We start from the raw sequence: 10986 nt of genomic DNA on the forward strand, positions 1-10986 counted from the left end.
ACACACACACACACACACACACACACACACACACACACACACACACACACACACACACACACACACACACACACACACAGACAGACACATCCCAACACACACAAACACAGACAAACCAAACAATTACCCCCACACACATACACACACGTACATACACACACACTGACACGTCCACATTTATTAACTGGCTGATCGCAAACCGACGCTTCCCTTTTCTGAATTATTAGTGTCATTTGAGGAACAAGCTTGTACTTTTATTACTGGAAGAGTGAAGGGCTTTTGTTTTCGAAAGCATCCTTTTGGGTAAGTAAATAATTAATGGAATTAACACCTTAAAATCAATGACACACACACACACACACACATACACACACACACACACACACACACACACACACACACACACACACACACACACACACACACACACACACACACACACACACACACACACACACACACACACACACACACACACATACACACACACACACTTTGTGGATGACAAGATAAAGATAATTAGAACTTTCTAGAATGTCTCTCCTCACAAAAATGGGTCATTGTGACCATGAGCTACTGTTATTTTATGCTTTGTAAAGCATTTTGGTTGCAATACTATCATACCCGAGAGAGACTTAAATATGGATTGATTAAAAAATATTTATATTTTTTCCTTGATCCCGGGTTTAGAGATTTATGCCTCAGGTAAGCCAGTAAAAATAAAGAATCTCACATTATAAGACTCTCCCAATTACACACACACACACACACGCATGCATGCACACACACACACACACACACACACACACACACACACACACACACACACACACGTACATACAAACACCCTGACACACCCAGACACGCACACTGACACACTCACACACCCCCTGACACACCCACTCACCCACTGACACACACACACACACACACACACACACACACACACACACACACACACACACACACACACACACACACACACACACACACACACACACACACACACACACACACACCCACACTCACACTCTGACACACCCTGACACACACAAATACACAGACAAACACACACACACACACACACACACACACACACACACACACACACACACACACACACACACACACACACACACACACACACACACTCACACACACACACACACACACACACACACACACACACAGTGTATGAAAAACAACTTGGCGAGATCCAGAGTTAACGAGACAGAATGATGTAAATTCGGTGGGCCAGTGGGCATGCTCGGTGATTGACAGCCCAAGCCACTACAGTCAGCTACTGCAGGCATCAGTGAGCCGCGCTCCTGCCTACTGTCAGAGTTCTGTTCCGGTCCACTGTGCCACACACAGATATGCACATGGAGGAGCACACTCAAATGCAAATGTGAACGAACTCACCCACTCACTCACTCACTCACTCACTCACTCACTCACTCACTCACTCACTCACTCACTCACTCACTCACTCACTCACTCACTCACTCACTCACTCACTCACTCACTCACTCACTCACTCACTCACTCACTCACTCACTCACTCACTCACTCACTCACTCCAGCTTTCAAAAGACAGCCAAATAATATATGTGCTTAGTCTCTCTGCCTAGAAGGATAGTTGAGGAGAGGGTAGCTGGAGAGAGAATGTTTTCTGTTCAACAAACTGTCCACAAACTGCCCAGCGTGTTACTCTTGCTGTACACATAGCAGCAACAGCACATTCAAATCGCACAGGGGGAGCGTTGCCTTGGAGGCTTTGCAAAAAAAATGCCAAGGTGTACCTGCCCATTTAGTTTTCCTTTACATTAAAGATGCGACAGTGGGGCTTGCGTCTTTCGCTGCCGTCCAATTTCGGTGGATAGGAGGACAACCAAAACCACTTTACAACGTGTGTTGTCACTTTATGGGGGTGTATTTACTCTGCTCTCTGACTCTTCGCAGAGGTCATGGAGTCACCAGGAGGAGCCAGGGCTTTTAAATGGATCCCCATATGTCCGGGCACAGTATAATTTACCGCAACAAGGCATGTCGCTGTAACTCTCCGTAAAGCCAAGCCGTGGTCAAAGTGACAACGCGACATGGTTAAGTGGCTCCGCTGTTATAAGCGTGACTTCCAGGTGGCGGGAAAAATTATTATTCCTGATGCGACTGCACGCTTCTGACAGTCTTAACAAACGTGCACATGTCATCCTGCAAGGATGAAGAGGGGAAGTATTGGAGAGAGAGATCATGAAGGGGTGAACATGGGAGACAGAATTTAGAAAGTGGTGGTGGTGTGTGTGTGCTACTGAAGAATAAAGTGTTATAAAGAATTAAGAGACAAATAAAACCACAGCCACTACCTTAAGGTTGATCAGTGCTGACATCATTGTAAATAATATTCTTAAATGTGTTCTAGGCTTAAAAGATGCCTCTGCAGCCTGCATTTAGTTTAGTGAGCTTTTATTTATTTGTACTACATAGAAATAGAACAACTCAATATAAAACGACATTGTGGAAGCACCCATGGTGAACAATATTAATAATAAATGTAATGACATTAACCTATACACTCCATCAAAGTCATTGTGGTGATTGCCTTTCACCTCAAGGACCGGTATCCCAGTTCATCATCACAGGTCTCTCGTCTCCAGGACTCCAATCAATATCCTCAATGTTTCTCTTTTATTTTATTTCACCTATCCAACCTGTGTCGCATGGCATTTGAAATGGGTCGAATGCTCCATGACAAACTCTTTGTGTCTTATTAGTCAAACGACAGAATCTGCAAATATAATTAGCAATGCCAGAAAACACGGAGCAGGAGAGAGAAATAGCGGGGAGAGAGAGGCTGTCGACTCCTTCTGCCATTGTTTTTCTGCTCCTCGTCCTCCAACTGAACTTCACTCGTCCGCCGTTTAATTGGTTGCAGGAAATCGTCGGTGATGAGGAGTCATGACCTTGATCTCTCCCCTGATAAATGTTTTTTTTTTTTTATCAGCAACATGCAAATATGTTGCATTGGAACGAGTGTGGAAAGTGTTTGTGTTTGTGTGTGTGTGTGTGTGTGTGTGTGTGTGTGTGTGTGTGTGTGTGTGTGTGTGTGTGTGTGTGTGTGTGTGTGTGTGTCTGTGTGTGTGTGTGTGTGTGTGTGTGTGTGTGTGTGTGTGTGTGTGTGTGTGTTTGGGTGTGTGTGTGTGTGTTCGGTGTGTGTGTGTGTGTATGTGTGTGTACGTGTTTGTGTGTGTGTGTGTGTGTCTGTGTGGATAAGGGGAGTGGGGCTGGTGTAAGTAAACAGATACAGATTGTCTCATTTTATTGTGTGTTTAGTGGCTGATTAGGGCTGTAATTAAATACAGTGTTGGTGAGTTCAGAGGCGCACAGAGGAGACGTTGACCCTGTGACTTCTACTGTAAGCCTGAGATCATTGGAACAAAGAGTGGAGATGCACGCCCTCACTGATAAAGAGAGTGCACACCCGCAGGCGGTGAACAAACAAACATCATCACACCTTTATCGCTGCAGGCCCTGTCCTTAATCCAGCCTTCACCTTGAAGCAAAATATGACCAGAGTTTAGAGTAGGAACTAAGAACTAAGCCAAAATCATACCATTAATCAGATCATGCAATAGTCTTTGCATGTCTTATATAGGCAGATACATCACAGACCTAAGCACAGTGGGAACTACGTTCAAAACATATACCAGTAGTAAACATCAGTGGTATCAAACTACCTTCAAAACCACCAACACTCACACCATTTTTAGATCAACTTTCTTTTAAATCAAAGGCACTTAATTTAGAAGAGCAACCCCCCCTCCCCACTGCTCCCCCCCCCCACCCATTTCCCCATCTCCCTCGACCAATCGAATCATCACCACGTCTTTGTAGACTCGACTTTGTAGAGTTTCCTCCCGGTGGAACGTGGATAATCCCCCTGCCTCTAAAGTAAATCACAAAAAAAAGAAAAAGAAAAAAAGTAAAGCCGAGCTGTGAGGCAGCACCTGGGAGTACGTTCTGGTGAGATCCTGCAGATCTGACGCGTCTGAGGAGGGGCGGGGGGGGGGGGGGGGGCGGGACACCTTCAGCGGCCAAGGTCCCTGTGATGTCCCCGACCCATGCGGTGATGTCGCAGTGGGCGCCGTTGACAGTCTCTGCCTCAAAGGGCATGCAGTGAAGCCCTGGCACGCTCACACACACACGCACGCACACACACACACACAAACACACACACACACACACACACACACACACGCATGCACGCACACACACACACACACCCCCCCACACCCCACACACACACACACACACACACACACACACACACACACACACACACACACACACACACAGCGGGCTCGTCCCAAAGAGCTGTACTCAATACAAAGTTCAATAACTTCTGAGCACCGCAGAGCGGAACGGCGGGGGGTTGTGTATCTCCTCGGAGTGCGGGGCCGCCGCCGGGGTGAGACCGCCAGTTTAAAGTGGCTAATGACTGTTTTGGAGGAAATAACGATGCATAAAAATTGGTTGTTGTGGGAGCGACATGTTCCCCTCCAAGCAGAGTCACGAGACAATGGGGAGGATGATACGCCTAGACCCCGGGTTCATGTGCTTCAGAGTCGTTTTCATACGTATCATCAGGCCTCGTTGGGAGCGACGTGTGTTTAGCGCGGGAAAGGAGGGGCGGGGGGGGGGGGGGGGGGGTGATCACAACAGCGGCCAAACAACGGAATCCCGTTTAGCTTCTGCTTCTACCAAGGCCAGTGAGGGATATTTTACATGCAAACTCCCTACGCCACTGACCCCCCCAATACACACAAACACACACACACACACACGCACACACACCCTTTATTCCCCAGCCCTCTTATCCTCTCTCCAGCCCATTGCCGCCAACAATACCCGTCTTGCCCGACCGCCACCCCCGCCGGCGGCACACATGCACACACACACGCATACGCACACACACACACTCACACACACACACACACACACACACACACACACACACACACACACACACACACACACACACACACACACACACACACACACACACACACACACACACACACACACACACACACACACACACACACACACATTACCCCCAACCCGCTCTCTCAACAGGCTTCTGTGGAATTTATTCAAATATTTTGACATTTCGCCTCCCCTCACTTCCCGAGCAGAAATGATTTGTGACAGCTGGAGATGGGCTCGGTCGAAGCTTCCTCAACAACCTGGTCCCCCCCCTCCCCCCCTCCCCCCCCAGCCCCCACCACTCCCTCCCCCCGTCTTTGTGTCCTTTCTTTTACAAAGGCTGATTTTCTCCCTTTTTGAATTTTGACCCCCCCCCCCCCACACACACACACACACCCGCACTCTCTCTCACACACACACAGACACACATCTACCTTCTCTCACACACACACACACACACACACACACACACACACACACACACACACACACACACATAAACACGTACACACACACATAAACACATTCACACACACTCTGTGTTCATTCACCACTGCTCCTCCTGTCAGTTGCTTCAAGCCATTTCTCCACCACTTTTTTTCCACACGTCTATGCAGTGTGACGGACACACACACACACACACACACACACACACACACACACAGCGTGACAGAAAGACAGACACAGACACACACACACACACACACACACACACACACACACACACACACACACACACACACACACACACACACACACACACACACACAGTGTGTGATGGACAAAGTAGGTGCCAGGCGTTCAGTTTGTTGACATTCTGTGTTTGCTGCCTCACTCCCCCTGAGACAGTGAACACAGTGGAGTTATCCTCGTGTTTTTGTGTATTTGTTTTGAAGAAAAAAGTATTACATTTCGATCAAATAATAGTGAATATGACATGTACCTGCGGTGGAAATGACGGTGTACAGTGTATACGCGTGAATGAATATGAACGATAAGCAGCAAAAGCCTCAAATCAAACGGCAAAGTCCTCGCAGACCCGTAAATAAATTCCAGTCAAACTGTCGAACCGTGCATCAGAACGGTGTAAAATGTGGAGTGGAGCGTCTTGGCGCCTTGAAGGAGAGCAGGAGCTGTGTGGAAAGTACCCAGGCTGTGTACTGACAACAAAGCCTCCATTTGAATAATGCTGCTCATTAGTTGGGGGACAGGGCCTGTTCAGGTTGGCGCCTGTCCCTGGTCAATTTGCACCGCCATGATAGACAAACACACACGTACTCAACGGCAAGGTTGCCATCCATCACGCTGCTGAGAGAGAGAGAGAGAGAGAGAGAGAGAGAGAGAGAGAGAGAGAGAGAGAGAGAGAAAGAGAGGTGTGGAGCTCCAAGACAAATGCTTCTTTCTCTTTTTTCTTTTTACTATTTTTTTTTGACTCCGCAATGATTGGACAATTTTTTTTTTCTCCACAGTGCCACTGCAGCATCCAAAAAGAGCAAAACCGATGCCAGCACTAGCAAAGTTTACAAGCTGCTTTGGGGCAAGGACAAGTATTTCCTATTCAATAGGATATTTCCTCCTACTCTGGCAAGCTGAGCAGCCCACACTGGAGGATTTCACAGTGCATGAGGCTGACTCTGTTCAATTACAAGCGAGACCTTGGAGGTGCCAGGCACCAGCATGACCCACTGTGCCACGGTTGCGTGTGTGTATGTGTGTGTGTGTGTGTGTGTCTATGGGCGTGCATGGCGTGTTTGTGTGAATTTGTGTGTTTGTTTGTGTGTGTGCGCGTGCGTGTGTGTGTGTGTGTGTGTGTGTGTGTGTGTGTGTGTGTGTGTGTGTGTGTGGGTGTGTGTGTGTGTGTGTGTGTGTGTGTTTGTGTGTGACAGGCATGAGAGAGAAGCAGACAGCAAAATGAACAGCAGCAAAATGTGGATACTAAGTCTCATACATGCTTCAATAAATGTTGTGAAAGAATGCAAATGTTAACAATTAACAGAAAACAATGGATGGGTTACATAAAGTAAAGTTTGGTTCCTCATGGTATAAAAATATTATAGTAATATAAAAAAGTACCAAATACCTCCTGATTCTCTGATTTCCAGAGCTGGCCTTGCTGCACAAACAGATGTAAAGACAGTACTTCTACTGCAGGTCATGGTGATGGAAGTTCACCTTTAAAAGGATCTACCACTCTGAATCCCCCTCAGGACAGATGGCTGCCAAACCGTACCCTGCCCATCCACTGATGAGTGTGGTTGCCTTTGACGTTTTCTCACAAATCAGACGCTAGATTAACACCTGAGATCTATGACAGACAGGCTCAAATCTGGGGGAACAAGGCATTCCCTTTCTTTCACTTCAAATTTTATTCGACCAATCATGTTGCTCTGGGCAGGGATCTGTAGCTCAAGTTACACAGAATGGGTCTGGACCGGAAACAATGACCATAGAACCACCAAAAACTTGATATGTCTGAGCATTAAACTTATCGACAGGAGGAATGATAACTAAAATGGCATCGTCTTTGCATTGTCATATCCTGCTTTGGCCAGCAGAGAACACAAACTGGACCCGGCACTGGTAAACTCAACTTAACGTTTCCCAACGCTGGTGGGAAGACTTCCTGTCCGGACACCAATTCCCTCAGACAAAGTCCCTAGAGGTTCAAAATCAAACATGTGTAGTACACTGGCTACTGTATGAATAGATCACTTATAATCGGCTTGTGAAAACGTACCTTGTCACTTGAGAAGAAGTTTCGCTACGGAAGAAGAGCATAGGCCAATTTGTTTATTTAACAAAACAGGAAACAAAACATTGTGCAACTCCGGCCATCGCATTGCCTGGTTTCCGACCCCGGCACTGATTACCTTTGACCTAACTTCATTTATCCTGCTTTGTCAGCTTCTTTAATAAAAAAAAGCGGACAAACATGTCTGTTTAGGTCACAGTAAGATCAGGGCTGATGACGGCTGAACCTCTCAAACAGCCTTGACACCCGTGCAAATATTAGTTTGAGGACCTTTCATTTTCAACCCTTCCACACCCATACATTCAGAGAGAGGTTTATAAGTAAAAAATGATGAACGTGTTTATCGGGAGACAGGTTTGTTTTAGGAGTCTGGTAAGAATCTATCTTGACGTGACTTTTAATGGCGACCTTGATTAAAAGAAATGAATTGATAAACGCAACAGCTTCCGATTCCGTGTGTTCCCTCTTTGGGGCTTACAAGAAAACTAATGATGAGCCTTAAAATGAATGTAGGTGTGTGTAAATGAATGACCCCTCTCATAAGGATGTGGATAGAAAGACATACAATTCAGAGGCATGGATGGCAGATACGATAAAGAGAATAAAACGGTGTATTCTTGCAGTTGAAGCAGCCTCGCTGGAAGCTCCTACTATTGCCTTGAACACAAAGAGAAAATCATTGGTTTGCCAAGGACAGCCGGAGCTAATAAGTGTGTAACACGATAGAAAGGAGAATTAGTTCATAGCTGTCATCTTGTTGATGAAGAGGCAATCAAAATCAAAGTGAATCATTCTACGTTTTGGAATTCAAACGGGCCATGCTTCAATATGACGAATCAGGCGGTGTGCTGCATGTTGATTGATTCCATCCATGAAAACCTAATAGATTTAGCCCTCTGTGAATTTGGCTCTCATTAACCTCGCAGCATTTTCATATGAGAATGTATTGGAGCCATTTTATCCTGCTCTCAAAGGCAATTCACTGGGTGATAAATCCTTTGCCTTATCTGGCTGCAGGTGACAGCACAGCAGAGTGCTGACTGGGGCGCAAACACACACACACACACACACACACACACACACACACACACACACACACACACACACACACACACACACACACACACACACACACACACACACACACACACACACACACACACACACACACACACTCATTAACACACACACATATAGCCATACACACACACACACACACATACACACACACAAGCACAGCGGCAGGTGAATAGCCCCATGCGTGAAGTTTTGCATAAACACACACACATCCACATCCACACACACAAACACACACAATTATACACACAAGCAATGCTTTCTGCCTGACTGCATTCACCTGTGGGCTTCTGTGGCACCTTCCAGAATGTTCTTTGTTGAAGGGACCGCATGGTGACCTGTGAGCAGGAGAATGTGAAGCGGAGAAACCTTGAGATGTGACCGGAACCACAGGCACACTCATGGACCCGGACAACTTAGTGCCAAAAAATAATCCTCTCCTCTCGGCACAACCCCGCCCCCCCTCCCCCTCACCCCCCACACCCCCACCCTCGCCCTCTCCCCAAAAAGTAAGTATAGAGGAGAAGAAGAAGAAGAAGAAGAAGAAGAAGAAGAAGAAGAAGAAGAAGAAGAAGAAGAAGAAGAAGAAGAAGAAGAAGAAGAAGAAGAAGAAGAAGAAGAAGAAGAAGAAGAAGAAATAGGAGAAGAAGAAGAAGAAGAAAATGAATTCAATTACACACCCGAAACCCACTGCCGGGCCTCAGGGAGTGATATCACTGCCATTTAAAATTCTGATTACTCACAAAACCAATAACATTTTGACTCCTTGGTAATGGACCAGTAGATTAGAAAATTTAGATTACATTTAACTGCCTGTAGATTCTCATTAAACCGCCACCAACTAGTTAGAAACAATAGGTAATTAAGAGTGTAATGAAGCGTGCTAGCGTTAGCGCACGCCGGCTATGCTAGTCTGCTGGGACCCAGCCTTACTTTGCACTTATCCTGCAGCGACGCCACACCACCGTCTCATTTGGGCGATGGCAACGTATTTAATTAGATTAATGAATTTTGGTCGTGTCTCCGAGGGGTTCGCTCGGTTCCTGGCGGTGACAGTCTAACAACAGATTATGTATTGGAGGGTGGGGATGGGGGGAAGAGCCCCCCCAGGCAGGCGCGCCGGTCCCTCGATGGAGGGGCCGCCACGCAACGTGTGACGGCTAGGGTGTAAACCCCCGTCTCCGGTTTACTCCCGCTTAATTGTCAGATTCCGACAGGAAAACAGCTAGGCGAACGTTGTGTGTATACTTAATATAAGATCAACAAAAGAAGAAGGAGGGGAAAAAACGATGCAGAAAGAAACTCAGGAGGATTCGATCTTTGTTCCCGTGTGAGGTTTATTGAATAATTCCTGATTGATGGTGACAAAGGAGGAACACGAGCAGAGACAAGAAAACCTATAGTGATAGATGAGAGAGAGACCCCGTTCGGGTTGCTGCTGGCCTCTGTGGCCACCGTCACGGCTAGGCTAATGGATGTGTGAGTTAGGAAATAGAATGGATGATACGGAGCCATGCCTCCGGGGCGCCGGGTAGACCAGCCCAATAGAATAAACATGCATCTTTTTTAATAGGCTGTTTAATTTTAAATGTCCTGAAAAAACAACCAAAAGGGGCCACTTGTGTTATCGACAAGTCCTTATTATAGTCGTGTTGTGAACTTATCTATTTGTGTTAACTTATTATGTTTTGATTTACAAAACTGTATCAAATACGTTAGCCTACATTAAAATGAATTTCCCATCACAAGCATTACTATTATTGTGCGCCATCAATGAACAGTAATTCTTAAAAAAGGTGTTTGTTTATTTTCTGTCAGCCCCAGTTCATGGCTTACATTTTCTTGATCTGGGGTTTAACAAGGTGTTTTAGTTATTGTTTATGTCACTAAAACAGAGATGTATGTGTGTAGGACTACAAGCGTTGAATGTTGTGTTGATACTATATTAACTCCCAGGACGCTGTCCCCAGAGTTAATTCCATACATAATCAGTTAATTAAGCAGCAACACATTAATTGACTTACCCAGTCCAGGGGTTAGTATTTAGGATTAGATATGTTGGTGGTTGTTTTCGCAGCATAGGCCTATTATCCATAGTGCACACATGCACATTCTTGCACAGTGTGAACGTGAGATTTCACTATTTCTTAGTGCTGAACTAAGCAATACGCTCT

Source organism: Gadus macrocephalus, chromosome 11 (assembly GCF_031168955.1).
Source record: "Gadus macrocephalus chromosome 11, ASM3116895v1".
NCBI classification, from domain to species: domain Eukaryota; kingdom Metazoa; phylum Chordata; class Actinopteri; order Gadiformes; family Gadidae; genus Gadus; species Gadus macrocephalus.